General features: G+C 45.9%; 1 protein-coding gene across 3 annotated transcripts in view; it reads right to left on the minus strand.

Annotated features, from left to right (window-relative positions):
• Positions 1-26059, minus strand: part of DDHD2 (DDHD domain containing 2) — a 589722-nt gene that overhangs the window by 457159 nt on the left and 106504 nt on the right. The window contains exon 1 of one of the 3 annotated variants that reach the window (XM_086949921.1): positions 1778-2178. The exons of 1 other annotated variant lie outside the window; for it this stretch is intronic. The gene's annotated coding sequence lies outside the window, so the exon portion shown is untranslated. Of the gene's footprint in view, positions 1-1777; positions 2179-26059 lie in introns of those variants that run through there. One more of the 3 variants, XM_086949920.1, reaches the window with a different exon arrangement.

Here is a 26059-nt window from a genome sequence, read left to right on the forward strand (position 1 = left end):
AGGTTAATAGTTCTCTTTTATGTGTTGTCTGGTAAATCAGTATGTGACAATACCTGGAGGGAAGTGCTGTTGTTAGCATAGTAATAATCAACAACATGACTTATCTGAACCGTATTGGAAGTCTTGTACATGTTGTCTAACATGTTCTGTGGAATGTGCAGTCTGAGGCAGAAGAGATTGAGAACTAAAGGTGAATAAGAGAGAGTGAGCAGCAGAGTAAAGATTGAAGAGGAACAGCAAGCAGAAGGGAGCAAAGAGGATAAGATTACAAAACTACTATGATTCTAAGCATTTGCCTAGACCCGCTTTCCTAATTTTAGATACTTCTCTGCCCATTAAAGGACAGGTAATTTTTAGGTTTTTGCACATCTCAGATGAAAATAACAAAAAAGTACTGGCCTTTACTCTGCTCCGGTAATTAATCCACATCAAACCCTTGAATAGTTTAGAGTGTCTGAGCCTAGCTTCATGTACATGCTGTTAAGGTCAAGAGGCAAACAGACACTGAGGCAGATCTATCCACATCTACCCACTGTAATTACATCTACCAAATACACCACTTTAAATATTAAATAAACGTCGTTTCCATCAACTACTCAGCTTAGATTAGTCCACAGACACATTCTACTATGCTCAGCCAACCAGGCTGGAGTTATACCGGCTTTTTATTACCTGCAGGTAAAATGTATAACGTATCAATAAATGCCTAATATGCCTTCTGGAAAATAACTCTCAAAGTGGGCCTCAACAGTTTAAAACCAATCAGCGATGAGCCTAGTAACATTATAAAAGCTAAACTGAGGATAACTAGGTCTGAGGATTTATCTGGCACTGGCTAACCATATCCATGCAATTAAAAATGCACCCAACCATATTCTATCCAAGCAAGCATTGGCAAAGCCAATACACCTGCCACTGGCCTCCAGCGTAATGAGTTGTCAATGTTAGTTTTGTCATGGTGTTTGTAAGACATTATCGTTGGGGGGCTGCCGGATCATCACAATATAAAAATATTTTTTAAAATGACTTGAAGTAAAAATATGTTCAGAGGTAAAAAAGCAGACACTGGTATAACAGTCACACTGAAGGGGACGACTTTGGTTGGAGATGTGCTCCTTGCTAAAGAGCACAATGTTGACATTCACAGTGAACGTAGTCAACGGCTGAAGTGAGTTGACCCGTTGACCCACTGCCAGTGCTGTAGATAAATGTGAATGACACAACATCAGACCAATGGATGGCGAGCTGAAAGTCCCCATTAATAAATTCTAGATAAAATTGGGTAAAATAAAAAGGTCTAGGCTAGCAAACGGCCTATAAACGGTTAAAAAGTCAGTTTTACCAATCGCATTCAACACACATCCTTCAGCCCTGAATTGTTGGTACTTTCCATTTCTTGACTAGAATATGCATTTTTCTATAAAACATAAGACAAACTTCACATTATAATGCAGATCTCAATATCAGACTTAAATACAGATACGTTCAATGAACCCTTTCTAAACAATGCAAACAAACCTTTAATAAGAATATCAGTAGAAATCTAACCATCAGCAACAGAATCACAGAATTACAGAAAATAAGGAAAAACACGCGCTGGATACACACTGATGTCGGTAGAATGTGCCTCAACCCCCAAAGTAATGCAGTCGGTTTGTGACAAGTGAAATAACCCAGAACAGTTGAATATAATAGTTTTACTTGTCAATATCCCTGGGGCAAAGCATTCCAAAATAATGTTAGTGCACTGATAGATTATATACAGTCCGTCACTAACCGCACTCAAGCATCCTCCTCCCTTTTCTGCCGCCGTCTCGCAGTACACGTGTTCTTGGGACAAATGTCTTCCATTTACTTATCCAAATGTTCTGCGCATTATAACTGCAGCTTACACAGCTCAGCTGTCACGCTCAACAGCAGTCCCAGACGTTTGACAAGAGCACTTTGAACGCTGGTACACACAGGCACATCATTGAAGAGGAAACGGACAGTTTCAAGTTTCACATTGTATTGTGTAATAGAAGAGGTACGGTGATACGTTGCATTGTGCCAGTTGGAAGCGCTGTTATTGAGGTAACTACCAGTCCGCTACTTTCACGGACTGTCTACGAATGTAACCATCGTTTGTTGTTGGTGCTTTAACGGATGTTCATTTTCCCGTCATGTTGCCACTTCTGGGTCGCATTACAACCAATCCCAAGGCCATCTGAGAGTGGGCGGTACTGCTTATATGTTAAATGACCTCGAATTGGACATTGAGGGCACCTCAACCAATCCTGGTGCGCCACACAAAATTTAGAAGCGCTGATTGGATGTGAAGACTGCATCTGTCTTCGTCCAAGCCCGCCTCCTACTATCCGCGGTACTTGTGAAGATGGGGTGACCTTTCTTGGCTGAAAGTCCGCTTGGCTAGAGTAAAGTGAATCACGAACACGGGAGAGCCAGGCTCGACTGATGTTTTTTATGGGAAAGCTAGTGCAGCAAAGGCAATGGTGGCAAAGTGATAAGTGTGGGCGAGCCAATGGTTGGCGTGCAGCAAATGTTTTGTAGAAAATAGAAGAAAGTCTCATCCAGATTCAAACTAGTGAATGTATTCAACTCGGGGACCTTGTACCTTCGTCGTATGTGAGATTAAATTACCGCATTGAAACGGCAGATTTTTTTTTTACAGTTATGTATTAAGAAACATTTGTGCCCCCTGTCCTGACGACAGTGCCATTAAGGGAACAAAGAGGCATATAAATGCCAATGAGTATCGTATATGAGACCAAGATTTTGACAGCTAGAGCAACATTATATTCTATGAAATAAAATAGAAGACATTTTTGCACAGCACAATTCCTGTACTTGCGTAATTTGGAGGTGAACTGTTGCAAAGTAATGAAGAACACGCATTTGCTTTGCAATCGGTCTTGCCTTTGGTACCTAGTATGCATTTAATTCTATGTCAGGACAGGAGGCTCCGATTATGCTTTCTCATTTCTTTAATGAAATGCTCAGCAGCCAATCAAAAAACAAAACTACAAATCCCATGAACACTTGGGAATGACCCTAGAGGAAACACTATATAAGGTCCAAACACTAGTCCTTCTTCCTCTTTCTTTGCTGCTCCGCAGCCAGTTAAGTCTCTTTACCTTTCTTGCATTGCTCTGCTTTGGTTGTGTACACTTGCCTTATATTCCGCTGCTTGTAATTTTGTGCGCGGCGCTTGTGTACTCTTGCTCGGCTTCGGTGCCAGTATTTGTGCGTCCGTTAGTGGCGTGTCTTCCTGGGAGCGTGTGTTCACCTCCCTGCGCCTGGCCGCTTTTGTGCCCGGTTGCTTTGGTGGAGTGGGAGCAGGGGTCGTCGGCTTCTTAGGAGAGCGCGAGCGCTCTCGAGCCGGTGTTTCAGCGGCAGCAACGTCGCGCATGCGCGTTGCTTTGTTTCCGGTTTTCAGGCTGTTCGCCTCACGCCGGTCGAGTGAAAGAACGCTTCTCACCAGCGCTCACGCCCACAGCCCTGAACTTTCGACCCCGTCTACGCCGGAGCACAGGAAAGTGTTTTGGTTGACTATTATTGTGCATAGGCTCTGCCTAGAGTGGTTTTTGTTGGCAGGCTTATCTCTCTCCACGTTTTAATTTTTTGCCTTGAGTTTGGTATCTCCAACCTCTATTTAGCCTGCTTTGGGGTTATCACTCCCCCTTATTTGTATCTCTGATGCTCAATATTTGTTCAGTCATCTAGTGGGCATTGAATTTTGCACTTTGGTGCAATGGCTGATTATTACGACGCAGATGATGACTGCTATTACGATGAAGAGGAGGATGACTCTCTAGAGTACAACCTGGTTGAAGAACTAGACAAAGGTGTACAACTCTCAGTGAACAAGGCACTGGTTAGGGCTATTAACCCCCTAAAACGTCATTTGAATGAGTATGCTGTTCAGCAGGGCTGGTTACCTCCTTCCCAAAAGGCCGCTAAATCGCCTCATAACCCTCACAAATCGGACTTTCAAAGACTGGCGAAGGTTTTGTCTTCAGAAAAGCCCAAAACTTCTGCGTCACATTCCATGGAGGAGTCGGACCATGCTCAGGCCTCTTCAGGTCACGACTCTTCTCCTCCAAAGAAGCGTCTCCGCAAGGAGCGTTTTGTTGACGCTCCTGAGCGTCCCCCACTTTTGAATTTCGAACCAGAGGACATTATTCATCCGAATTCTACGTCCTGGTTGCCCGCTCCGGCAGTGGCCGCTTATCTTGAGGCGCATGTTCGCCAACCCTTTGAGGCGCCGGTCCGAGCTCGACTGCGCTCCGAGTGCCCGAGACCGGACCTTGCGGACCACATTGCAGAAACTCCGGAGGTGGACCCAATGATGGTTACCTACCTTAAAAAGTACTCTAAGGATCCTAAAAAAGGCCTCGACCGTTCCTGGAGGTCTTACCAGGATAAATTGATGGACATGTTGGGCCCCCTCTCTAAAATCCTAGATCTGGGCTTCAAGGCGAAGGAGGCTTCGGCGACTGTCAATCCGGATGAACTCATCGAATGGGCTCAGAGGGCTGTGTGCATGTTCGGAAATGTTAACTGCGCCATTTCTGCTGAAAGGCGTAGGTCCATTCTCCTTAAATTGGATCCGAAATTGGCCGAATTGGCAACTTCTGAGGCCGGCCCGGAGGCGCAGGGCCTTCTTTTCGGACAACCCTTCCTGAAGGAGTTGACTAAATTTGTGTCCGCCTTCAGCGGAATTGATAAAGCGCAGGCGTCCTTGCGCCGGGCCATGCGTCCGGTTTTTACCAAGGCCGGACGACAACGGGGACGATTGTTCGGCCGTGGGTCGCAGCAGCAGTCCCAGAGGGGTTCCTCGCAGCAGCGTGGTGGTCAGTACGACTCTGGTTACTCCACCCGCGCCAGTTTCTATCCTTCCCGTAAAGGAAAAGGTCAATACGGCAAGGGAAGATCTGGTGGCCACCAAGGCCAATATCAAGATTCCGGAGCTACAGGTGAGCCTAATTCAATCATGCGATGTGATGTTGGGGGGCAGAGTGCAATTTTTTCTGAACAATTGGCGCATGATCTCCAACGATGCTTGGGTGCTAGAAACCGTTCAAGGGTTCAAGATAGAGTTCTTTCACCCAATACATCAAACCCGTCTGCCGACCCCTATGCTTTTTTCCAGTCACTCTCAGGCTTGTCTGTCGGAGGAAATAGAGGTGCTCCTCAGCAAGGGAGCGATTGTTCCTACCGAACGCCATCCACAGGGCTTTGTCAGCTCGGTCTTTCTGGTCGAGAAAAAAGGAGGCGGGTCTCGCCTAGTTCTCAACCTGAAAGACTTCAACAGCGGGGTGGTCTACAGGCACTTCAAGATGGAGGGCATCCAAATTCTGAGGGATCTCCTTCGGGAAGGGGATTGGATGGTCCGTCTGGACCTGAAAGATGCATATTTGTCTATCCCGATTTACAGGCCCCATCGCAGATTCCTCCAGTTTCAATGGCTGGGACAATGGTACGAGTATCAGGTTCTCCCGTTCGGCCTTTCGTCGGCACCATGGTGCTTCACGAAATTGCTTAGGCCAGTTGTAGAACATCTTCGTTCCAGGGGGGTCAGGCAGATCATATATCTGGACGACATTCTTTTTATGGCGGATTGCCCTCTCAAGCTTCTGCAACATCTGGAGTGGTCCATCACACTCTTGCAGTCTCTGGGTTTTCTAGTCAATGTTCCGAAATCGGTTTTGGTTCCCACTCAGTCTATCGATTTTCTGGGATTTCAGATAGATTCGTCGACTTGCCAGCTTCTCTTACCCAATCAGAAACTCCGTTACATCAGGAGAGAATTGACGTCTGTTATTTCCAAACAGACTGTGTCGTTGAGGTCGTTGGCACGTGTGGTAGGTCTTCTAGCGTCCTCCATTCAGGCAATCTTTCCGGGTCCTCTACATTACCGGGCGATGCAACGCCTAAAGATTCAGCATCTCCGGAAAGGCCTCCGCTACTCGGATCAAATTCCTCTTTCGGAGGAGGTGCGGATGGAGATGCAATGGTGGCTAGACCACATGGAGGCCTGGAACGGTCGAGCCCTGTTCGGTTCGTCTCCAGAACTGGTGATCGAATCGGATGCCAGTCGATGGGGTTGGGGAGCCCGTTGCGGGTCAGTTTCGACAGGGAGTCGTTGGTCACCCCAGGAGTTGTCTCTCCATATCAATTGTCTGGAACTCCTGGCGGGTTCCTTTGCGATACGGTGTTTTTCCCCCCTACAGGCGAGTTGTTGCATTCTTCTCCGGATGGACAACGTGTCGGCAGTCCGCTATGTCAACAAACTGGGCGGGACACGGTCCAAGATATTAGCGGAGATTGCCAAGGATTTTTGGCATTTTTGCCTCCACCAGAAGATCACGGTTATTGCAGAGTATCTTCCGGGCCGCATCAATCAAGTTGCGGATTGGCACTCCCGACATCTTCGGGATTTCAGCGACTGGAGACTACACCCTCGAGTCTTCCGCGCCATTCTTCGACATTGGGGCCAGTGTCACCTGGATCTTTTTGCCTCTCGCCTCAACGCGCAGCTTCCCCAGTTTTACAGCTGGAGACCGGACCCCTTAGCTCTGGCCACGGATGCTTTTCTCCAACAGTGGCCATCGACTCTTTGCTATGCATTTCCCCCGTTCATGATGCTTCCCAGAGTACTTGCTTACACCAAACGATTTCGAGCGGAGCTGATTCTGATTGCTCCCTTGTGGAAGGCTCAAGCGTGGTTCCCGGTTCTCTTGGAAATGTGCTGCGCACCTCCCCTCCTTCTTCCCCTGAAGCGGAATCTGTTGCAGGATCCTCTCGGAGATCCGCATCCCCTCATTCTCTCCGGCACTCTCCAGTTGCTAGCATGGCGAATCTCGGGGATCGATGGTCGGTCCCAGGCATTTCTAGCGAAGCTGCCAACTTCATTAGTAACGCCTGGTCTCCCAATACCCACAAGCGGTATCGAGGAGCCTGGAAACTCTGGAGTGATTGGTGTGTTCAACGGGAGGTTGATCCCGTTTTGGCTGATATCAGTCTAGTCATTACTTTTTTGACTTCCTTGGCCACTTCCGGTCTGGCTTATCGGACCGTTAATAGTTTTCGTTCTGCCATTTCTGCGGGCCATGTCCACATTGATGGTAAGCCTGTTTGTGAACATCATTTGCTTTCCAAACTGCTGAAAGGAATTCGTCTTGCGAAACCCCCCACACCGAAGTATGTGTCTTTGTGGGATGTTTCGGTTGTCCTGAAATTTTTGGAGGCCTGGCCTTCTAATCTTTTGTTATCCCGTAAACAGTTGTCTGCAAAACTGACCATGTTACTGTGTCTGGTTTCTTGCAAACGTGTTTCGGATATTCGTGCTTTAGATCTTGCGGGTCGCAGTTTCACCCCTGAGGGTGTTACTTTCACTCTCTCTAGGAGGACTAAAACCAACACTTCCTCCATAACGTATCCTTCTTTTCCTGATCATCCCAATCTTTGTGTTGTCCAGTGTTTGAAGGATTACGAGGTGAGTACCGCTTCTTTACGCGCAGACATGCAAGGTCAGTTGTTGATCGCCTTACAAAAGCCTTTCCGTCCTGTTGCACCGGCTACTCTAACTCGCTGGGAGCGCTGGCTCATGTCCGAGGCGGGCATTGATGTTTCTGTGTTTGGGGCACATTCTGCTAGAGGGGCAATGGCCTCAAAAGCTTACTCCATGGGTGTTACTTTATTTGACATCATGAAAGCTGCAGGCTGGTCTTCAGACTCTGTTTTCAAACAATTTTATTATAAACCAATTGTTAGTGTTGCCTCTGTTGTGGTGGATGAGCTTTAAACAAGCATAATCGGAGCCTCCTGTCCTGACATAGAATTCAAAATTTGCAAACATTCGTGACAAGAATTTTCAATTCTATTAAGCACTAGGAGGCGAGGATTATCCCACCCTGATTGTAACTATGTTGCATTTTCATGTACTGTATAACATTTGCATACTGTTGCAGTTATAGTTTTCCTTGTTTCCCCCCCTGTCTTGCTTTACTTTTTCTTCATTATTGGGATATTACGGCTCTGTATCTTTTACAGGTTCAGACCAGAAATGATGTGGTTGCTCTGCCTCGAGAGTCTCCTCTGTCTCCTTGCTCCCGGATCCAGGATACCTCCATCTTCTGTTACAAGATCCTTTGGATTTCGGCGGCTTGCTTGGAACTTTTGTTGTTACTCTACCTGGAATTGTTTTTTGATGTGGAACTGATTACCCAAAGAAAGAGGAAGAAGGACTAGTGTTTGGACCTTATATAGTGTTTCCTCTAGGGTCATTCCCAAGTGTTCATGGGATTTGTAGTTTTGTTTTTTGATTGGCTGCTGAGTATTTCATTAAAGAAATGAGAAAGCATAATCCTCGCCTCCTAGTCCTTAATAGAATTGAAAATTCTTGTCACGAATGTTTGCAAATTTTGAACTATGCAGCACATTAGCCTGGGTGCTGAAACATCCACTGTTCTTTAAGATGGTGGGAAAGTAAGCACCAAACTGCGTGACACGCCAGGTATGGGAACACATGGAGAGAAATATTGCCTTTCAGCGGGAAATGGTATAGTTTAAAGCTCTGTTTTTAATATAAAATCAGGGCCTTCGGTGGTCTTATCACTGAAAATACAAGATTAAAAAAATATATTATTGTCTACGGGTGCTCATGGAAGACAATTTCAATGGACTGGATTCTAGAGAATGCTAAAGTGATTCTGATATTTTACTGACCTCTGCTGGTCGTTTTCTATCAAGAAAGTTAAATAGAGGCAGTTGCCAGAAAAATTTAAATAAGAAAGTCCCTCAGAAGAAAGCAATTCTGGTATTTTACTGACCTCTACTGGTCGTTTTCTATCAAGACAGTTAAATAGAGGCAGTTGAACAAGCAGAAAGCAATTATGGTATATTACTGACCTCTACCGGTCGTTTTCTATTAAGACAGTTACATAGAGGCAGCTGAACAGAAAAAAGTCCCTAAGCGGAAGCAGACAAGTCCTAGGGCTGATCTCCAGAGCCCACAAAGTACATACACATATAAGTATATACTAAAGTATATACAAGAGGTCTCGAATGCTCCACCTAAAAAACAAGGTTTGACAAAATTAAATATTTGCTTTGAATCCCATAATTTGGTTAAGCACTGAAGCTTGATCCCCAATTTTCTGGTTTCTTGTGCAATTTAGCCACTAGAAGTATCTTTCTCCAGTTTTACATCAAAAGTCACTGCTTTGATCATCATTTTTGTCACACTAGGTAGTGGTAGGCAAGAGCAACACGAAAACGCAGTTCATTTTGGATTGAGGGTCTAAGAGGATGTTGAGCGGAGCTAAAGCCAAGCTTCTGGCTCAAGTTTTAAGTAGCTTGCCTACCTCTAGGAGGTGAGTGCGAAGCAGGACCAGTGCTTTAAATGTGTCAGTCCTCACTGGTACTGAGTACCGCACTTCTCAGTGTTCTCTCCTTGAGTACTGGTACTTTTTCTTGTGTCAGTACCTGACCGGTACTCCTAGTGGCAAACTGAGGGTCAGGCTCTGAGGTATGGGTTTGTGCAGCCACATTTTGAATGAGTTAAGGACGAAGTAGAGCTCTCTGTTGGGATTAACCGTAATATAATGTTTTGGATCAAAAAGGGTGAGCTGCTGTAGAGTCTTCAGTTAGACAAAGCAGGAACTCATATGTGGCTACTTGGGGTTCTGAAGAAATATATCCACCAATAAGAATGCCTAAGTTTTAGACTATTGTAGAAGGTACCGAATGATCACCCTTGTTGGAATACCATTCAGATGCTCCACGTTCCGGAAGTGCTGTCTCAATAGTACCCCCTTTTTGTGGCATTTAGCTTCAGAAAATTTTCCATCCACCACTCAACTACAGCTAAGGCTGAGGTGCTCTCAAAGTACTAAACAATGTAGTTCTTCACAATTCAATTTTTCAAGAGAAAAGAGGCGGGGGGAATGAAAATGTACAACTATTCAACTATTGTCCCTCCCTTCGGCTGTCCAAAGCATTAATGACCAGTGCCTAATTAGTGCTGATGGTAAGAATTTAATTCTGGTGCCAAGTTCAGGCAAACAGCGGCACAATTTAAGCACTGGTCATAAATGCCTATTTATGACAGCCCACCATGTGGTGGAACTGCTTCTTATTTTTGAGCAGAGGACATCAGTAGATTGTTTAAAAAAACTTTAACCCTTACCTTTAAAAATGAACAATACCCATTTACAGCCTGGTTCACAGATGAAAATAAACTTCTCAACTTTCTCGGGTGCTGCTGTTGCAGTAAAGAAAACCACAACAACAGAATATACCCTTTACTTTACTGGACTGACTGAGGCCCTCTTTGAAGATATTAAGATGGCCAGGAGGATAAAATGGGTTGGCAGGTGTAGGAAGGTACCTCCTGACTATGGTTGCCCCCAACTTTTTGCCCTGTGTTTTAGCTGGTTCTTGACATAGTCGACCTGGGATCCTGCCAATCAGGACCCCAGGCCTACTGCTCTCTCTTTAAAATGGATTCCATGTACCCTAGGTACATTTCCAATTGGTACTGGGCCCCCCTATCAGACCCTGTAACTCAGGGCATGGGTGTACCCAGGGCTGCCAGGGACTGAAGCATGTATTATGCCACCCCTGGCTGGCCTCCTAAATTTGACACAACTGGCTGCATGACAGCTGGGGCAAAGCCGTGTAACCACCCTTTGCTTTAGGTATAGTAGCCCTATATCTAACCGTACAATGGACGCCCGAGTTCCTATCAGTCACTCCTATGGCAGGCCTTGACAATCCTGAAGGCAGAGTGCGTGGGCTCGTGTGAACTAGGTTCTGGCCCGAGCCGAGCCCGGTTGCAGCTTGCGGAACAAAGACCCAATGGCTGTTCCATGATAACGCGTACCACATCGGTAACTTCGGTGTCGCGTTATCAAGGCATGTCGAGTAAGGTGTCATACGAATCGGGATGCTGCCCCCTCACCAATCCTGGCGACGAGGTTAGCATTCCGCCCTTCTAGAGGGACACGACATGTACGTAACTGTGAACCCCGGTTAAAGTTAACTAAAGCCTCAGCTCCACAAAATGGATGCTGCCACCACAGACACGAGTCTGACCTCCTGCTGCTGGGAGTCCTTCCAGCGAGGAGCGCTTGGACAAAGGGTTTCCTGTCAAGGGCGGTGTTCGCACCGTCCCAGACAGGGTTTGTGTATTCTGGGTAGGTAGGGCTTTTGCGAGAAGGTGACTGCGGAGTGGCACCCCGGTGCTCACTACGCATCTGCCGGTCAGAACCAGTTCCAGGGGCGCCAGCCCTGGCCTGGGGAAAGTCCGGCAGGGGAGAGGGGTGTAACTACCCCCCTTCCTGGTCCCACCCTTAGGGCTGGACCTAGTCATGTACCCACCCCTTTCCTTAGGATAAAGGCCGGAGCGGGGACCCTTCCAAATTAGATCATCTTTGAATCAAGAACTACTTTCTACGAAAGGACATTCGAGACTCTTCTCAAGATTTCTCCCTTGTGACTAAGGAGTAGTCACCCTGCATCAGCGGGCACCATCTAAGAACTCTGCGGTTTGCTGCAAGTCCTTCCTCAAGGAATCCGACGGCCCAGCTCGACGAGAACCGGCTTCCCTGGCACCTCTGACCTCTACCCACGTCATCAGCTCAGCTGTGGTCTGTGGGTGCGACGAGACCTCAAGGGACCGGCCATCATCAAAACCTGCACGCTCTTAACCAGCACGACCATCGAAGTAATTCCCTGGTGAGTGCTCTGGGGTCCGAGAAGCCCCGACCCTGAGCCGCTCCAGCATCGAAGTGCAGTCTCCCAGCATCTCCACGATCTGCGTGGGGCCCTTCTGCTCGCTGCTCAACACGTTGTCCGGTCACTAGCCGCTGGCTTGTGCCCTCCTGTGACGACATCCGACAACCAACGATGCTGGTCTGGTTGCTCCAGACTGGCCTTCGCTTCTATCTTTGAGAGAAGCACCCCGGACCCTCCTGGTCCCCTCAAGACGCCATTTTAGGCCCACCACGTGGCCCTGAAATCTGCCAAGGCTTGTTGCCCCAATCCTGGGCCCAGCGACGCCGACAGCATCATCCTTCGTGGGACAGCTCGCACCTCCATCCGGGTCGCCGACAACGCCTCCTGGTCCGTGAGACTGCAGAGCCTAGCGTCGCCCACTCACCTAGTCGAGGTGACGGCCAACCGGTGCCCTCCGGGTACCCTCTGACTACTGGCTAGTAGTACGAACTTGGTCCCCTCTGCTTTCAGGTGTCAACGATCTCTGATCCAGGCTTGGATCTCTACGAACTATTCATCACTGGTCGCCGGCCAGCAACTCCTTTTCTTCCGGCTCCTGGCTCGTCAGCGAAGACCCCGACGCCTGTAAGACTTGTGCAGCCGCAGCCCTCGTGGCTAGGTAACTCGGCATTTCGGTGCCTGCATAGCCTCTTTACTCTAGGGTCCTGAGTCCCTCGCTTCCGACTTGCCTTATCGGGTCCGCCCGAGACCTCTAAACTTTCCGTGTCCTCGGACACTTGTTTTAATTGTGCACTTGAAGTATTTTCCTAAGAGATTTGGTTTGTGCTTAGTACCCTGTCCTCATAAAGAGTACAGGGCTGTTGTGAATCTTAATAAATATCCTGTTTATTTTCATAACACTTGTGTGGTGTCCTTTCACTTAGTGTTCAAGGGGTACATGTGTGGTAAACAGCTGGCTTAACACGCCCTCTCGAGTCTTTAGCCTTAGACTGCTCGTATCCACGCTACTAGGATAGCTGGTCTATAGGTTGACTTACAACCAAACATCATAAGGGTCATTTGGAACGATACATAGCGGTCGCTAGAATAGCGAACGCTGCATATCGGGCCAACTTCTCACATTGGTGAGCAGCGGTTGGGATTTGAGCTTGCTGTTGTTTTACCACACGTATCGTAAGAATATCTTGTTGAAAGATCACATAAGTACTGTTAGTACATATAACTAAGCTTAGAATACTCTGAGTTCTACTGAACCAGCTGTTGCAGCTCCTCAAGGCCTAGCACACCTTGGCTACAACTCTTAGCAAGGGATCAGTAGGTGAACACATAGTGTAGGTAGGTGCATCACTTACACCACACTAGAAACAGTATGTCGGACAAAGGAGGAAACTCTGAGTCTCCCCTTGTGTCAGCTGACCCTCCACAGGTCATCCCTTCAAGATATACTGTGCTGAGCTTCAAGGAGTTAAGACAAGTGTGTCACTCCAGGAAGATCAAGCAGGGGTCTAACCCCACAACTTCCTTTCTGATTGGTCTCTTGGAGACTTATGATGCCAGAAAAGCTGAGACCCTTCTTAGCTCTTCTAATCCAGAAGGAGACATGCCTCCCCTTGAGGGAACCAGAGACGATCCTGACCTCATCCACCTCTCAACTGAGACTGAAGATGTAGAGGATGATGAGAATGAGGATCCCTCTGGGGATGAGGCAGATAAGGGACAGGTAGAAGTCGGTAGACTAAGCAGGTCCAACTTAAGCAAACATGACAGTGGTACTGGGGGACCCCTGGGGCCACTATCAGGTCAGCTTAACATTGGGAATGGACGAGCCAGATCTCTGTCAAGAGACTCTGGCAGATCCCTTCAAACCAATGGCTCTCACAACTCTTCTCAAAGAGGGATGACGTCCCCTCAGCGGAGAGTGTACGAAGCTAAGGAAAGGGCAGCTAATCTGAGGATTGAAAGGGAAGAACTTGCCCTGGCCAAAGAAAGGCTTGCCTTTGCTAGAGAGCAACAGTTAAGTGGGGTAGTCCCCACTGGTGGCAGCATTGTACCTAGTAATAGGGAAAGGAGTTTTGATACAAAACACCTTGTAAGATAGTGCCCCCCTTTAAACAAGGGGACGACATCCACAAATGGATTACTGCTTTGGAGAGGGCCTGCACTGTGCAAGGAGTTCCCCAGAGTCAGTGGGCAGCTATCTTGTGGCTCTCCTTTGAAGGTAAAGGAAGAGACAAGCTCCTCACCACAAGGGTAGAGGATGCTAATAATTACCACGTCTTGAAGAATACACTGGTTGAAGGGTTTGGCCTAACCACTGAGCAGTACCGGGTGCTGTTCAGGGATACCCAGAAAACGCAGTCTCAAGATTGGTCTGACTTTGTCGATTGTGCCACTAAGGCTTTTGAGGGCTGGCTACTGGGTAGTAAGGTTACTGATTTTAAAGGATTGTATAATCTAATTATGAGGGAGCAAATCTTAAATAATTGTCAGAACCAGTTATTACATCAGCACCTGGTAGACTCTGATCTGACCTCTCCACAGGAATTGGGTAAGAGGGCAGACAAATGGGTCAGAACCAGGGTTAGGCCTAAAAACCAGGGTGGTGACCAGAAAAAGGAATCAACCAAGCCTCAAGAGAAGGGTGGGGATAAATCCACAGAGAAGACTTCCCAAGGGCCCCAAAACTCCAACAAGGGTGGTGGGTCCCAGAACACTCCTTCAGAACAGAAGAAACCTTATTGCCATACCTGTAAACAGGTGGGCCATTACAAAAGTGATGCCAAATGCCCTAAAAATAGCAATAAGGAAAACATACCCCCAGGTAATACTCCTAGACCTCCTGTTACCACTAGTGGTAATCCCCCAGGTGGTGGGAGTGCCCCCAAGAATGTGGTGGGCATTACTTTGGGCAATCAGGAGGACTATGGCCTAGCCAGGTTCCCTGACCACACTCTTGTCTGTGAGACTGGCATGGGGTTTGCCAACTTCACTACTGGACCCCACATTTTGGGAAAGTATAGACAAGAAGTTTTAGTGAATGGTCAGAAAGTTGAGGCATTCAGAGACACAGGGGCCAGCCTCACCATGGTGAGTGACCATCTGGTCCCCTCTGCTCAACTGACCCCTGGTTTTACTTATCAGGTGACAGACATTCATGGAATGAAGAGAAGGCATCCCATGGCAGTAGTCAAGCTCAGCTGGGGTAATGTCACAGGGCCCATGAGAGTGGCAGTGACAGATAACCTACCTGTAGATTGCTTACTGGGGAATGACCTGGAACTCTCAGCATGGGCTGAGGTGGAACAAGAAACTCATTCCAGAATGATAGGCCTATCCAGACAGGTTAGTGGGGCAGTAATAGCTACAGCCCCAGTCCAAGCATCATTCCTCCCTGAAAAGGTTGGAAGGGCAGTGGTAGCCACTGCCCAGGCTCAGACAGACTTTTCAGAACAGGATAGGAGGGCTGTGACAGTCACAGCCCAAACACAAAGTGAGTGCCCTCCTGAAAAGGTTGGCAAGGTTGAAATGGTCTCAGCCTCTACTCAAACAGATAGTGAGGTTGTGAAGCCTGAAACAATGGATCACTCCACTCAAACAGAGAGCATTGAGGAGGAAGAAGAGTCTTCCCCCTCCCAGACACTAGGTGAGAGCCAGCCTCCTCAGGGAACTGACTCTACCCCTGTTGAAGGAACTGCCCCGGAGGTAGTCAGGCCTAGCCTGGCAGAGCCCCTGATGGCAGTGGACCCTTCCCAGGTGGGACCCAGTCTGGAGCAGGTAACCTGCACCTCTCTACCCTGCCTCAGTCAGCCCAGGGCTGAAGAGATCAGGGAGGCCAGTGGTGGACCCAAACGGGCCCCCTGTCCAAAAGAACCCCTTAATCAGCAGATTAGGATCACTGAAGCTGGTAAACCTAGCCAAGTGAAAATAAGTCAGACTCCTGAGGGATCCCCCTTAAAAGTAGTTAGGGACCTCCCACAGCTGGGCACTGTTGGGCACAGCCAAACATGGGGCCTAAAAAACCCAAACCTGACCTGTCCCTCCAGTAAGCCAAACAGAGGGACTCAGCCTCCAGCTTTAGGTAGCCAGAGGCTGACCCTGAGAGCTCAGTGCATCTCAGCTAAAGAAAGAAAGGCACACATGATGAATGGTGATTGGAGGAAGTTGAGCCCAAAGGTAGAGGAGCCTCACTTCAGTACTCCATCCCAGCATAAGCCTTCTTCTTTCCCAAGACACACAAAAGGCAGAGATTCCCTATGGTGGAGACCCTCAGATACCCTTAGGGTGAGGGGTTGCCTAGTGGACCATGACACAGGGGGAAACCAAGCCAGAGCTGGTCCTTCCTTATATGGCCACTTAGGTAATAGAGGCTTACCTGGACAAGGATAGCCTTATCTCCTTTCGTTTTAGGGGGGGGGGGTTGTGTAGGAAGGTACCTCCTGACTATGGTTGCCCCCAACTTTTTGCCCTGTGTTTTAGCTGGTTCTTGACATAGTCGACCTGGGATCCTGCCAATCAGGACCCCAGGCCTACTGCTCTCTCTTTAAAATGGATTCCATGTACCCTAGGTACATTTCCAATTGGTACTGGGCCCCCCTATCAGACCCTGTAACTCAGGGCATGGGTGTACCCAGGGCTGCCAGGGACTGAAGCATGTATTATGCCACCCCTGGCTGGCCTCCTAAATTTGACACAACTGGCTGCATGACAGCTGGGGCAAAGCCGTGTAACCACCCTTTGCTTTAGGTATAGTAGCCCTATATCTAACCGTACAATGGACGCCCGAGTTCCTATCAGTCACTCCTATGGCAGGCCTTGACAATCCTGAAGGCAGAGTGCGTGGGCTCGTGTGAACTAGGTTCTGGCCCGAGCCGAGCCCGGTTGCAGCTTGCGGAACCAAGACCCAATGGCTGTTCCATGATAACGCGTACCACATCGGTAACTTCGGTGTCGCGTTATCAAGGCATGTCGAGTAAGGTGTCATACGAATCGGGATGCTGCCCCCTCACCAATCCTGGCGACGAGGTTAGCATTCCGCCCTTCTAGAGGGACACGACATGTACGTAACTGTGAACCCCGGTTAAAGTTAACTAAAGCCTCAGCTCCACAAAATGGATGCTGCCACCACAGACACGAGTCTGACCTCCTGCTGCTGGGAGTCCTTCCAGCGAGGAGCGCTTGGACAAAGGGTTTCCTGTCAAGGGCGGTGTTCGCACCGTCCCAGACAGGGTTTGTGTATTCTGGGTAGGTAGGGCTTTTGCGAGAAGGTGACTGCGGAGTGGCACCCCGGTGCTCACTACGCATCTGCCGGTCAGAACCAGTTCCAGGGGCGCCAGCCCTGGCCTGGGGAAAGTCCGGCAGGGGAGAGGGGTGTAACTACCCCCCTTCCTGGTCCCACCCTTAGGGCTGGACCTAGTCATGTACCCACCCCTTTCCTTAGGATAAAGGCCGGAGCGGGGACCCTTCCAAATTAGATCATCTTTGAATCAAGAACTACTTTCTACGAAAGGACATTCGAGACTCTTCTCAAGATTTCTCCCTTGTGACTAAGGAGTAGTCACCCTGCATCAGCGGGCACCATCTAAGAACTCTGCGGTTTGCTGCAAGTCCTTCCTCAAAGAATCCGACGGCCCAGCTCGACGAGAACCGGCTTCCCTGGCACCTCTGACCTCTACCCACGTCATCAGCTCAGCTGTGGTCTGTGGGTGAGACGAGACCTCGAGGGACCGGCCATCAAAAAAACGATGGATTTGGGCCCAGATCTTTTGACTGGGGGAATGTGTGACATTGATCCACATTCGGTCCATCACTTGTTGTTTTTGCAATTGCCGCCCTAAGTGCGCTGGGGATGCCCAGACGTGGGTCCCAGGCACTCCACACCACTTGGAGTCAAGCTAGCCGGGCTGATGAGAGGTGTTACCTCGAAACCGGTCCGGTCCTCGGATGCTTGATTCCGTTCTGGGAAGGACATGGCTTTTGTAGTTCGGACTGGACTGTTCCCATGGGGCTACAGGGTCAGAGCTGATTTGCATATCGCCATTGTCTAACCCAGGGTGGTGTGGAGTGCAAAAAAACGATGGATTTGGGCCCAGATCTTTTGACTGGGGGAATGTGTGACATTGATCCACATTCGGTCCATCACTTGTTGTTTTTGCAATTGCCGCCCTAAGTGCGCTGGGGATGCCCAGACGTGGGTCCCAGGCACTCCACACCACTTGGAGTCAAGCTAGCCGGGCTGATGAGAGGTGTTACCTCGAAACCGGTCCGGTCCTCGGATGCTTGATTCCGTTCTGGGAAGGACATGGCTTTTGTAGTTCGGACTGGACTGTTCCCATGGGGCTACAGGGTCAGAGCTGATTTGCATATCGCCATTGTCTAACCCAGGGTGGTGTGGAGTGCAAAAAAACGATGGATTTGGGCCCAGATCTTTTGACTGGGGGAATGTGTGACATTGATCCACATTCGGTCCATCACTTGTTGTTTTTGCAATCATCAAAACCTGCACGCTCTTAACCAGCACGACCATCGAAGTAATTCCCTGGTGAGTGCTCTGGGGTCCGAGAAGCCCCGACCCTGAGCCGCTCCAGCATCGAAGTGCAGTCTCCCAGCATCTCCACGATCTGCGTGGGGCCCTTCTGCTCGCTGCTCAACACGTTGTCCGGTCACTAGCCGCTGGCTTGTGCCCTCCTGTGACGACATCCGACAACCAACGCTGCTGGTCTGGTTGCTCCAGACTGGCCTTCGCTTCTATCTTTGAGAGAAGCACCCCGGACCCTCCTGGTCCCCTCAAGACGCCATTTTAGGCCCACCACGTGGCCCTGAAATCTGCCAAGGCTTGTTGCCCCAATCCTGGGCCCAGCGACGCCGACAGCATCATCCTTCGTGGGACAGCTCGCACCTCCATCCGGGTCGCCGACAACGCCTCCTGGTCCGTGAGACTGCAGAGCCTAGCGTCGCCCACTCACCTAGTCGAGGTGACGGCCAACCGGTGCCCTCCGGGTACCCTCTGACTACTGGCTAGTAGTACGAACTTGGTCCCCTCTGCTTTCAGGTGTCAACGATCTCTGATCCAGGCTTGGATCTCTACGAACTATTCATCACTGGTCGCCGGCCAGCAACTCCTTTTCTTCCGGCTCCTGGCTCGTCAGCGAAGACCCCGACGCCTGTAAGACTTGTGCAGCCGCAGCCCTTGTGGCTAGGTAACTCGGCATTTCGGTGCCTGCATAGCCTCTTTACTCTAGGGTCCTGAGGTCCTCGCTTCCGACTTGCCTTATCGGGTCCGCCCGAGACCTCTAAACTTTCCGTGTCCTCGGACACTTGTTTTAATTGTGCACTTGAAGTATTTTCCTAAGAGATTTGGTTTGTGCTTAGTACCCTGTCCTCATAAAGAGTACAGGGCTGTTGTGAATCTTAATAAATATTCTGTTTATTTTCATAACACTTGTGTGGTGTCCTTTCACTTGGTGTTCAAGGGGTACATGTGTGGTAAACAGCTGGCTTAACACGCCCTCTCGAGTCTTTAGCCTTAGACTGCTCGTATCCACGCTACTAGGATAGCTGGTCTATAGGTTGACTTACAACCAAACATCATAAGGGTCGTTTGGAACGATACATAGCGGTCGCTAGAATAGCGAACGCTGCATATCGGGCCAACTTCTCACAGCAGGGGCTTAAAAACACTTCCCGGTGATTGACTAGTTATGTTCTTTAAGACACCTAGATTGGTAGTTTCTATTGATGAAGCGAGTTTTTAAAATTAATTTTGTTTTTACTCGCTGAGTTGTACTTCCATAATTAAATAATAATATTAATGAGTGTTGCATGATTTGTATTAATTCAACCTAGAATAATGTGCACTTACATAAACATGAGGGATTAACATTATGTGCTCTTGTTGCATTTGCCAGTTTGTTCAAATAATAAATTAACTTTGTCTTTTCGTTTTGTCATCATTAATTGCGGCTGTTTAAATAATAGCATGTGCTTATTTTTAAATGTGCTTTTTGTCTATGTCGTGTCTTTTATGTGGCAAAGGTGTGTTGCTTTTTTTGTGCTCAAAGCTAGGTTAACATAGACTAATGGGTTAATAATTAGCAAGGGGTGGGTAACAGAATGGGTCTCAATTCTCTAATTAATTACTGTCTTGTGTTTGTTTAAATATTAGTTTTCCAAGTGGGCCTTAGAAAATGGGTGCCTGGCAGAGCTGAAAAGATGACTTGACCAGAGTGAAGCCTTCACTCACACGCTGTGATAAAGAAAGAATTTCCTGCCAAAACAAAGGAATAATGTGCAGAAGAGTTGATGGTCGAGTTGTACGTGTTTTTGGAGAGAGCACCAAGGACAGTGAGCCTGTATTGCCTGCCAAGATGAGGAAAAGGAAGTTCACATGCTCGGTTATATGTTGCATTTTTAAGGAAGCTAGAAGGATGGAATCTAAGAACAATAAGGGCTTATGATGTGCCCCGGACTTGGTCAGGAACGAGTGACACCCTGGTGGACTGACATGGCTAAGCCAATAGTAAAGCAGGATTTTTGGTGACTTTTAGAATTTAGTTACTTAGTTAGTTAGAAAGGTATAAAAACTGGTTCCTTTGGACAGCCCTGCTGGCTGTTTCCCGATACCTGATGACGTGCTGTTGGACTTTTGGCGCACGTAAGATGATCTGTCTTTATTAATATTTTCCTTTTCAGGTTGAGAGTGGGTTAGACAGGGAAATAGATTTAAATGGAAAACAATTCATTGTTTCTGACTTGCATTAATAACGTCGGTTCATTAAGTTTGTGCCTTAATAAAATGATGCTTTCATTTGCTATTAAAAAGATTTCAAGTTTATTGCTCTTATTTTAAAAATAAAATTAATAAAATAGATTTTGAAATGACAAGCTGGCCTTGTTTATTTAGAGTCTAGTTACCAATATTTAATCAATTGCCTAGGTGACTTAATTAAATGTCATTATTTTATAAACATGAGGAAGATAAACTGCAGTTGTATATAAATATAAATGGACTTATGTATGGTTCTGATTAATTAGGTCACATGATTCGGTTGGCCAATTCTTGGCTCAGTCATTTATGAGCCTAGTGATGAATTTATGAATTATGGTGAGTATTATGGTGTAGGGTTACGCTTATGAGACAGAATTTCTTTAGGCCCGCTGGGTCAATTTTCTGGTAGCAGAATTTGATGGTTACTATGGTAACTAATATGCTACGTAGATACATAGGATACATGTTTAACACATGTTAAGTCTGTCCAGTTGCTATATGTAGTCGAAAGGTTTTTTCCAGCAGTGTGAAAATTCCTTGTTAAGTTGCCGGCAGAGTAGTGTGACAGGTGAAGTTACACAGTTCATTTGTTTTGTTTCAAATTGGTGATACTGACATATCACTAGTGTTGTGGATGTACAGCACAAGTTTAGGGATTCTAGGTATGACAGGTTGTATGTATAGTGAGGATTGCCTATGAAATTGTAGCTTTGAGTATAGGGACTAGGAGCCCGTTTTAAAACTCGCTGTGAAAAGAGTAATAGGAATTTTCCAAGCTTGAATGAAGGGTAAGGAAGCGTCGTCTATTCTTACTGGCGATTGAGGATTTCTATTGGTTGGTTAAAGTCCTGCCGAAGATTTCATGTATACATGAATAGGGTTTTCCGTTCGGATGCGTAAAATGTTTTTGCGAAAATAGCGTCTTCTATTTCACGTGAGTGAGAACTTGAATGTTTGATCAAAACTATCACTTTGTTTAGCGAAACAGACAGATGGTTTGTTTTTTTGTAGTTATTAACTGAAATTTTCATTGAAAAGGATTGTTTTAAAATGGCGCTATGAAAATATTTTGTAAAGGAAGGGAGAGTTTGTGGAGCGGAGACAGCGAGGCTGCAGCGGCAGTATACGTCAATGGGTTCGCGCCGCGATTGGTTGACATACATCACAGCAAGCGCACTGATTGGTTCACGTGACCGAAACGAGCTGTTAGCTGATTGGTCTTTTCTGAAGGCAGTACTTCTATTGGTTGAGCAAGGTAGTGACGTGGCTTAACCTGATTGGCTTGTTGGTGAGTTTCGTGCACGGATTGGCTAGAATAGTGGAACAACAAAGAAATACTTACGATCTTTCCAAATTAAACGGAATAGTTTTAAATCATGAGTTACTGGTACGGAAAGGAGAAAAGAAGCCTTCATGGTTTCCCAAATTTAAAAATATATTCAACCCCGATAAGAAAATTGAAACGCGTGGTGGAAAATTACTTCATAAGTACAAAACACCCACAGCATATATGGAAGGTGAATATGGTTATCGTACTGTCCTCTGGTTTGAAAATTGGATGCAATATACCAGAGATGATGGTGTATTAGCGTGGCCGGAAGACGGATCATTTAATGTTAAAGTTTTGAAAAACCTGAGAGAAAAAATGATGGCTCTTACGCCAAAGCCTAGACCTACACAATTTGAGGCTCTAGTTGAATGGGAAATTGAAATGATGGAACTTGAGCGAGAGAGCAGGGGAATATCGAGAGGCCCAAAATTAGACATAAATAGGGAAACTCATCAGGATAGTGTGTGTCGTTGGAGAAAAGCAGACATGTATGATGGTTTGTACCCAGTTAGGGAAATGGTTGTTGAAAATCAGGTCAAAAGAATACCCGAAAGAGAGGTCATCTTGATGAAGAATTAGATGATGCAGTTTTAGAAGAAATTTTTATTAATCCACCACCCTATCAGCAAAGTTGTTCACAGTCTACCCCGAGAGTTTCTTCAGGAACCTCTCCTAGTGCACCTCCTAGAGAATCTAATGAAAATTCACCCAGATTTTTAAGATTACCTGAAAGAGCAAGGTCAAGAAGTAAATCTAATACTCCAAGAGAAAACAGAAATTATCCAGAGATTCAAGAGCAGAGAAATAAATTCCCGAGAAATTAAAAGAGAGCAGAGAGACCTGAAAATGTACCAAATATTTCAGAATATTATAGAGCAAAAGAAGAATTAATACAGCAATTAACGAAAGGGATGGAAGCAGTAACAGTTCCAGTAACAATTGGTCCTGTTGTATCAGTTTTTGAGCAAAAAGAAAATAGACATTCAGCTCTGATTCCATTAAATGCAGAAATTCAAAAAGTAGCTGAAAATTTTTATTCAGAATTATCAGAAATCCATCGAGAAAAAACAATGCCAAATTTTACTTTTAATCAAAGTTTGTCAAATGGTCAGATACCATCAGTTGCAGGATCCGATTCCGGATCTTCAGAAAAGAGCATGAATAAAACAGATTTAACACAGACTCCATTAATTTCACAAGTTCCTGAATCTAAACAACTTGATGTTGCAAAATTAAAAGCAGATTCAGAAGAACTAATGATTGGCACAATTGGAACTGACTGTTTAAAGCAATATCAGGATGACGAATTCTTGTTTATCTGCAAGAGTATACAATGGAAAACGAAAAACAAATATGATCAATTTGAAGAAGTGGCTGCAGAATTAGACATAGATTTGAGCAGACAGAAACAATTGCAAAAACATTACAGAGTGGATTTTTCTGAAAAAGACATTGAGAACCTGAATACCGCAGGCAGGATTACCCATGTAAAAGAATTAATTGTGTTCCTGAAAATATAGGGTGAATTAAGTAAATGTAGAGTGAAATGGACAAAGAAAAGAGAAGAAGAAAAAAGAGAAAGAGGGGAAGTTGCAACTGAGTTTCCTATGAGGGAAATAGCTGGTGGAGGTTATGTTCATGTTCCATGGACAAGGCAGGACATTTTGCTTTTTACAAATGATTTTCCTCGGCTGAGAGAAAAGCCAGTAGAATGGTAATATTAAAGTGTCAAAAGTTCTGTGGATTGATCTTGATGGATTCTTTGACATTGTTGTCCCATCAGATCTTTGGACAGAATGTAACATTTCTGTAGGTGTGCCCAGAGAAGAACCAGCTCGAAATAAAATAACAGGTGCTCCTTCAGCTGATGTCATGGATTTCTATGACAAGGTAATTGTGTGGCTGAAAAATAAGATTCCTCCAAAAGAAGTAGATTGGGTTAAAATTGACAGAACAAATCAAGACCCAAAAGAGTCAGTACATTCATTTTTATAAAAGATTACTGCTGGTATTTAAACAATACAGTGGCTATGAAAAATTAAGTGAAAAGGACATGAGCCACTTCATATACAGATTTGTTTATGGCCTGAGACCTGAAATTAGTGACATGATTAGAAACGGAATTGTCGGGTGGCAATCACTTTCAGTTGATGACATCCTGAGAAAAGCAAAATACTGCAGTGATGAGATAGATGCAAAGCAGAAAAAGCCTAAGGAAAAGGCAATGTGGGCACAAGTGAAGGTAGCTGAACAGCAAATAGCAACCTTAGAAAATAAAAATGTTTACCAGAATCAAGGCAAGTTCAAGGGAAATTCGAACAAACCAAAATGTAATATTAATATTGAAGAGCTTAAGCAGAAGCTCCCATGTTTTAATTGCGGCGAGATTGGACACTGGAAGCGGGAGTGTAAGAATTCGCCCATAAATTAAAAAAATTCATCATTAAATCCACAGATGCAGAATGAGATATATCAGCAGCAACAGCTACAGCGACAGTTAAATGAAATAAGTCAGCAGCAACAGCTACAGCGACAGTTAGTGAATCAGCAGAGCCAATTGAATCAGCAGAGCCAGATTCCACAACCACCACTTCCAAATTGTATGAATGCACAAAGGTTCAGTCCAGAGACGGGAATCTGCGGTGACCAGGTAAACAGATCACAAAGAGTGAATGTGCCAAATGTTTCTCAGCAATATTGGTTGAATGGAGGGAGTGATTCAGAGGATAACTCATGAGGTGCCTGAGAGAGGAAAAAGAGTGTGTGCTTGGAGCCACTCTTGAGGTAGATCAGTCAGGTCCATTTGTAAATGGTAAAGTGAATGATGTAGAAATCTCTTTTCTTGTTGACACTGGTGCTACCCGTTCTACTGTTAGATCAGTGGAAATTGAAAATCTTCCTCTCTCAGGTGAGTCCATCCAAGTGGTAGGTGTAGCAAATCAGCAAATCAAAACAGATTTGACAGAACCAGTCAAAGTAGAAACTGGAAATTGTAAAGATAAACACAGATTTGTTGTCTGTAACAGCAGTCCAGTTAACCTGTTAGGGAGGGACATATTGTGTAAGATGAATTGTAAAATATATTGCTCACCAGATGGTATTGAGCTCCAAACTTTAGAAGAAGATGCCCTGTACAAATTAACAATGTTAATGGTTGAGGAAGAAAATAAGCTGTTTCCTGCTTTTGATAAAAACAATTTGCCTGAAGAACTGAAAGAAGCAGTTAATCCGTAAATTTGGGATTTAACTGGTGATGAAATGGGTTTAATGAAACATGTTGACCCAGTAAAAATTACTGTAAAGCAAGGAATAGATTTTCCAAACATTCCTCAGTACAAAATGAAAGCTGAAACTATTGAGGGTGTCATTCCTGTGATTGAGAAATTCATAAAACAAGGTGTTTTAAAAGAAATCGAGAGCAGCCTATGTAATTCACCGATAATGAGAATCAAAAAGCCAAACGGAACTTACAGAATAGTTCAGGACCTGAGAAAGGTTAATCAAGTTGTTGTTCCATGTTGTCCAGTTGTACCAAACCCAGCGGTAATTTTATATCAGATTCCGCATGATGCAGAATGGTACACGGTCATAGACCTGTGTAATGCCTTCTTTACAGTTCCACTGCATCCAGAAAGCCAACAGATTTTTGCGTTCAGATTCCAAGATCGTATTTTAGCATGGTGTCGTATCCCTCAAGGGTATACTGAGAGTCCATCTATCTTTAATCAGTTGTTAAAGAAATCTTTGGAAGATCTAGATTTGCCAGGAAAATCAACATTGGTCCAGTACATTGATGATCTCCTAGTGGCTGCAAAAACACGAGAACATTGTGTAACAGACACCATTACACTTTTGAATCATTTGGCAGATGAAGAGCATAAAGTGTGACCTGCAAAATTACAGTTTTGCAAGCAAGAAGTTAAATACCTTGGTCACAGAATTGCAAACGGAATCAGACAAGTGACAATTGAAAGAATAAAAATGATTCAAGCAATACAACCTCCAACAACACAGAGACAAGTCAGAATGTTTTTAGGAATGGTAGGTTATTGTCATCAATGGATTAGTGGATTTTCAGTAATTGCGAAACCACTACAAAGACTGACAAAAGCAGACATAAAAGACCAGATTACTTTGACAAAAACTGAATTAGAGGCTTTTGAGCAGCTAAAGAAAAGTCTGTGTGAAGCTCCAGCATTGGGGATGCCAGACTATGACAAGGA

Source organism: Lissotriton vulgaris, unplaced genomic scaffold (genome assembly GCF_964263255.1).
Source record: "Lissotriton vulgaris unplaced genomic scaffold, aLisVul1.2 SCAFFOLD_415, whole genome shotgun sequence".
In the NCBI taxonomy this organism is placed as follows: domain Eukaryota; kingdom Metazoa; phylum Chordata; class Amphibia; order Caudata; family Salamandridae; genus Lissotriton; species Lissotriton vulgaris.